The sequence below is a fragment of the Pteropus alecto genome, unplaced genomic scaffold (assembly GCF_000325575.1).
Source record: "Pteropus alecto unplaced genomic scaffold, ASM32557v1 scaffold78, whole genome shotgun sequence".
NCBI classification, from domain to species: Eukaryota; Metazoa; Chordata; class Mammalia; order Chiroptera; family Pteropodidae; genus Pteropus; species Pteropus alecto.
In genome coordinates, this window is record NW_006443124.1 from 989,100 (window position 1) to 995,986 (window position 6,887).

The 6,887-nt window shown below is 34.0% G+C and overlaps 1 protein-coding gene across 3 annotated transcripts in view; it reads right to left on the bottom strand.

Moving 5' to 3' along the window:
• RBM27 (RNA binding motif protein 27) overlaps window positions 1–6,887 on the bottom strand; it is a 54,883-nt gene that overhangs the window by 47,668 nt on the left and 328 nt on the right. The gene's annotated exons all lie outside the window — the stretch shown is intronic.

The window sequence follows — 6,887 nt, forward strand, 5'->3', positions numbered from 1 at the left end:
AAGTTATACCAACTGGTGAAACTTAAATACATTGGGAAGTTTCATGTTGTAATTTTCTGTACCTTTATGTCTGTTCTTATTTACTCTTTCATCACTCCTTACCATATAATCTTTAAAAACTAACAATTACAATATTGCCACTATAGCAATGCTAACAGAAGCCCGACAGACATCCGGAAGTGTGTCACAAAAATCTGAGTGTGACTAAGATCCTTGATAGTTTACAAGACAAATGCAGGGCCATTTACTTCTCTTACCACCCCGCCCCGCCACCGCCAAAATACCTAAGAATAAAACCTTTTAGCTATTTATTTGTAACCAAAGCTTACGAAAATTCATTTCTGCTTAACTATTCGGACAAGCATATTTCGGAATAAAACAGATTTTGAAATTTTGGATTCATGCCTATGTTAAATACATACATTTCTAGACAAAAGGGGAATTCTATTTTAATAGAGATTAAAAAATATAATACCCATCTAAATTACTATTCTACTATAGTCTTTAAGAGGTCTTACAGCATGATCAGTGATTATTCATTTTAAAAATACCTAAATTTATAAATATTAAACAAATTAAGTGATCCACTCAAGAGCAGGCAGACAGCACAGCTGTGGAACTAAAACTCAGCTGCAATCACACATGAGTAAAATCGATTTCACAGCACATACACTTTTCTAAAGACAAGTTAAGGTATCCTAAATCTCAACCAATAGTTACCTTTCGGTTAAAATAAAAAAACCAACAGAAGAAATCTCTTCAAGTTTAATGGAAGTTACAAATATGAGGACCTTAAAATTCACATCTTGAATAATAATGTTCTAAGAAAGTGTCAACTATCTATTAAGTTATTTAAAAAATAAAAATCAATTAGGATGAATTTTTATCAGGGAAGTTAATGGAAATATCACCCTAAAAATGCCTGCTCTATAAAAACCTCCAATTTGTCTTTTCCCTCCTTAATGAAATCTCCTTCCTTAATGAAATCTCCATATATGACACATCTGCTGAGCTGGTACAACAGCTTTACAAATTTTAGATGTAAACCAAATCCCAAGACCTAAGAATAAAATAAAGATCCTTCCTTACCTTAGGCCCCAAGCCAAGAAACACTACTAAAAAAATTAATCTATTTGTTTTAGGAAAAATCTGGGACTCCTTACACCTTTTCCACTTTCAGAAAAATCTACATGTTTCTGAAGATGGGATCGATTTTGAGTTTTACCTTTGTGTGATTTTTGTTTCAGATATGAGACAATTGCTATGCTATTGGGCCAAAGGAAAAAACCTCCTGGTCCTAACATGTATCAACAACCATTAAAAATATTCACATTTTTTGACAAGTATAGTAGTTGTAAATAAAGTCAAATATAGAAAACACTACTGGTACCTAAGAGACAATAAAAATGTTTGTTTATTGTATAAAAACAGCATTATTTTTAACAGAAAAGGTAAAGTCAAGGTAACCATTCTTATTGTTGAATGTTTATGAAAACCTGGGCATCCAAAGTAATGGCAATAAAAACAATACACAAAAATGAAAAATGCTTCTGATATAATTAATGTCAATTGGAGAAATGGAGATAAAAAATTTTACATTTGAGTCAGATTACAGTTACATGGAAGTTCATACATAGAAGAGAAACAGGAAATAAATATACACAAATAATTTTATTATTTTCTCACCTTTCTATATTTTCTGTAATGCGATAATGCTTTTGTTTTTACTTTATTAAAAAAAAGTCTGACTCTGAGATCTGATTATTCCTTTGATAAGACAAAATAAGTAAAATCCGAGCTTATTTTATCAGAGTTTAAGTGAATAACTATTATGTTCTAATAGCCTCTTAACACATATTAAAGATATGCAAATATTGGTACTTCTAATTCTTTTCAAATGGAAGCTTTCATCTTTCTCTTAATTAAGGGCTTTCATGAATTAATACAATATGGAATAAATACCCCTAAATTTATTTTGAGAAAAAATATACATACATCTGTCAGCTGCAAACATCATTTTGACATCTGAACTATGGCTTCTAGGGCAGTAGTCATCAGCTAAGCATACCCAGAAAATTGGACTATTACAAAAAAAAAAATCTTACTTTTCTAATTGTAGACAATCTAAACATACATGCGAGGACACTGATTCATTTCAATGTTTACTGAATGTTTACTAAGTGCCAAGCATCTTCCTAGGTAAGGGAATTACTTTTAGCAAGACAGACCTTGCCCTGCAGTCACTGGCCAAGAGATGGATGTGAAAATAAGAGTACAAAATAACAAATGGTTAAAAAAGGGATTAATAACGAAGTAACAACACTGTGAGAGGATAAGAAAAAACAGTGGTAGGAAACATAGGGCTATAAAAGCAACTTCTGGCTTCTAGCCTACAGCAATTGGGCCAGAAAGAATGAAGTCAGACATATTTAGGAGGCAGACCAAACGACATTAAGAACAAATATGTTCTTAACTTAGTATATTAAAACTTGCCAAGAAGTCTTCTGGTCAAAATAAGTCCTTTTCTATGAAATACTGAATGGTCTCCTTAAACAAGTCCCACAGCACTTTTAGAGGCACAAAAATTCTTTGAAGCTCTAAGTACATGTTAGAAAATCATCAGTATTTCTCGATCATGAGACGATACCTCCAAAATACTCATTTCACCCTAGTAGTTTATTTATCAGCGAGGTTAAGGTCTAACGGCTGCAAGGTGATGATTTTTTCCTCCTATCTGAGCAACTGAAGAGATTATTAATGAGAATTTAACTTGATAAGAATTGCAGACCTATAGTAAAGCATGTAAACTCTAGAGTTCAACCAAAGTATACCCCCTTATTTGGTCAGTAAATATGAACCAATAAAATAATCTTAGTCTGTGAAATTTATTGCTGCCTTTTCCATCATACCCAGAAAATGATAACATATTTAATCTCCTAGTACACTTAAAAAGACCTTGATATGGCCTGAACTCACAGAAACTGCACATCAACTCTTAAGGCTTCACTAGCAATTCCTATTCCTGCCTATTTGGCCAGCAATGAGACTCTAAGTTTGTCATGCACTAGACTATTATTTTGTAAGTGGCAGTGGTGCTTAACTTAATAAGTAAAATAGTTTTGCAGAAAGAGTTTATTATATTCTCATAGTTCAAAAACCATGAAATTTCATTTATATTTAATGAGTCTGAGGTACAAAACTATAGTCTGTATCATTAATATTCAAACAATATTTGTGATAGATAAAAGGTTAATATAATTAACTATGTTTAAAAAAGAAAAGATAGACACTTTCTCCAAAGTCACACAGTGAATCAGAGATAGGGACAGAACTAGAAACTAAGTGCCCTGATTCACGTAACAATCCTCTACTAAAGACAGATGAATGGATGCAACTGTCAAGAAGTATTACAAACTCCACCACTCTTTAAAAAACATAAGAAAGCTAATTTTTACAATAAGCCAAACAAGCAGCGGTGAATTATATGTTTAGATAGATTTAATATATGATACAAATAACTTAAAATATTCCCCATTAAAGACATTTTTTGGTAGAAATACATATTTGTTATGGAAAAATGCTAACCTGAATTTTTTCTAAACTTGTAAAAAATTTTTCAGTGATTCATTTAGCTCCTAGATTTACTTAGAACCTTGCTTTGAAGGGTTCACCAACTTAAGATGAGCAGTTATTTCTGACAGAAAGATACCATGACATCTCCTGATTGTTCACAATCCCTACGAGGTCTCTATGACTACACTATCTAGGATATTTTGAAAGCAAGGTAAGATGAAGACCCCAAACAATATCTGTGAGTTCAGTCTGCTCATGCTATAGTGGGAAAAGAGATAGAAACTTCTTGACAAGGACGGTTTTTCTCCCCTTTACTGCACTGCCAACAAAAAATGGTACTGAGTGTTTCCCAGTCAGTTCAGGAGTCATTTCTTCTAGTCTCCCTCCTGTCTTTCCTCTAGTGAAAGTAACAGATGTCCCACAACTACGGAAATGAGGGGAGGGTAACAGATCTCTCAATAGCACATTATTATTTCTAACTTGTCTATAGGAAATGATCACATGTAAACTGAATTGGTTTAGAAATACCCCATAACATGCCTTTGATTCACCAGTGATAGATGTAACATGCTTAAAAACCCCTAAAAATTAAAAATTTTCATAAATTTAGTTAACTATAAGTTAAGCGAAATGAGAAAGTGCAGTGGGAAATCATGTGCACAGCCACAGTATGATTCCAACATATCCACTGCAAATACATTATCTGAAAGCCTAACAACTGCTCTGAAATGCTATGTTGTAGCAACATGCCAATCTGCCATGAAAATTTTCTTGAATCTGGAATATGCAAAGAGTAAATTTACAAATACAACTCTCTTTAGCATATCATTTATTACATTTTAGAATGTCTAAACAAACAAAAAATAATCTCCCATGACAACATACTAAGAATGAAAATATATGTGATATCTGCATTTGCATTTACTATTTCTTTTTTTTTTACTATTTCTTATTAACGCTTCCATCCAAAACCATTATTTATATGAGTTAAAAATAAATATTTTTATTTTGTAATTCTAGGAAAGCCACTATATTGATAAAGCCTAAGTTAGTAGTAATTTTAGATATTTTTAACCCTAAAAAAGTAACAAAAACTAAAGAGACGAGAAAGAAAAGGTACATGACATATGCTTTAGGTTGAACATATAAATCAAAACAAATGACAATGTCACTCCAATAAATTTAAAAATAAAAAACAAAAAAAGGGGAAACTAAACTCATTTTGAAAGATAATTTTTACCCATGAACACTTGTCAGTATAAAGAGCCAAAAAAGCCTAGTAATAACAGGAGGTTTAAGTTCCTACCCAAAATAAATTTCAACATTGAGAGGAAAAAAAAAAATTATCCAGAGTGAAACATTTTAGGGAGCTTTTAAAAGGCAACTAACTATAGTGTTAAAACTTCACCACCTTCTACCCAAGACATAAAACATATATTTAATACTTTTAAAAGGATCTCTGCCAACAAACGAAATCAGAGCTTACACGAAAACTTATCACACACACGTATGAAAAGGCAACAGAAATACTAACTGCACAAAAGCAAGAGAGAAGATTTTTTTTTTTAATGTTTAACACAGAGGTAAAGAATTTTTTAAACAGACTTTTTTCAGTCTCTTCCATGTATGGTCAATTTCACTAAATCAATTTCATCATTTCTCATCATCATAATTCATCTCCATCTTTGTGCTCCAAAGCTTTTTATCGTAGAAAAAGTTATGATGCACATTCAAGAGGGCCATATTCTTCTATAAAATTTTCAAGTGTGTCCGCAAGTTATTTTCACTTTAACTAGGCTATTACTAACGTAAAACTCAGAAGCCCTTAGTGTACATTTATTCCTACCCATGCTCTACTCACACACTCCTCATCCTCAGAATGCAAAAACCACTTCAGACATCAAAATTCCCCTAATGCTGCCTCCTTTATCTTACCGTCACAAGGCAGACACAGATTAGACTACAGATGACTCTCTCCCTAGGTTACCATCCCACCCCAAGAAACCAAAGTAGCAAAACAACAGAAGTCAGTCAACAAGATTTTGCAGGAAGACCAGAAAATCAACAGGGAAGTTGCTGTTTTAACAGTCTCAACTTTACCATAACCTCGCACCTCCCAAACTACCCCTCACTTCCACTTCTGAAAAATTCGATTTGATCTGATCTAATGAATCAAAGCCTGACCATCTATCTCTTCCTCTAGCCCTTTTCTTTCAGCCTTACTCAGGAAGGTAAGAAGCAGAAATGAGGACGACACAGGAAATGAACACTTTCCTTCCTTTTCCATGCTTTCTTTCTCAAGAGGGTTAAAGATACCACCCCTCTCCAACCTTCCCACTAGATGTGTTGCAGAGACCAGCTATACCACAGTATCCCAAATATACATTCCACATTCCTACCTGGTTAAAATGGTTATAAAACAAACAAAAAATTGATACCCTCTAATCGCCTATTCATGTGTCCCTAGTACTACTACGCAAAATATTTTTCAAAATGAAGCCCCTCTCTTTTCAGCCCCTCAAAAATAATCCTACACCCTAATATCTTCAGGTGCTTTCTCAATCTTTCAACAATATTTACAAAACTCTTTCTACTACTCCTTTTATTCCTCCAATACTTATATCTAAAAATCCCCAGATACTGCAGTTACATCCCTTTCAACTCCTTCTCCAATAAAAATATGAGATACTACGGTAGCCCTTACAACTCCCAAACATAAAATTTTTCCAAACCCTCAACGTATTTTAAAACCATCAGCTCTCCTAGTACTATCAACTCCTCAAAAAACTCCCTTAATATCCTTGCTACCATACTCTTCAGCCCCCAATAATTCCTAAAATACTTCAATGCATCCATTTCTCTTTCAACTATCCCATATTTTTTCAAATACTACAATATTCACGAACCCTCGGAGCTCATCAATAATCGCTATAAAGCCCTTAAAAGTCCCTACAAACCCTTTCTGCCCTCATGTTTTTAAAAAGGCCCTCAATACTCTGCTCCTAGATATTTTAGTCCCGGAATAATAATGTTTGTAAAGCCCTCGATATCCTGCTATTCCCTTCAAGATCCCAACATCCACACTTAAAAATCCCTCGATAGCCCTGCTAGCCCTCTCAGTTCTCAAATAGCAATATTTTAAATTCCCTCACTATTCCTGCTACCCATTCTAGCACCCCAATAGGTATACTTTAAAATAGCCCTCGCTGTCCTTGCCGTCCCCCCGCGCCCGCCCCACAGCCACACCGCTTCAATGCCCCCCGCTCTCCCTCCCCTCCCCCCCACAGTGGTGATAGTACTACAGAGAAGACGTC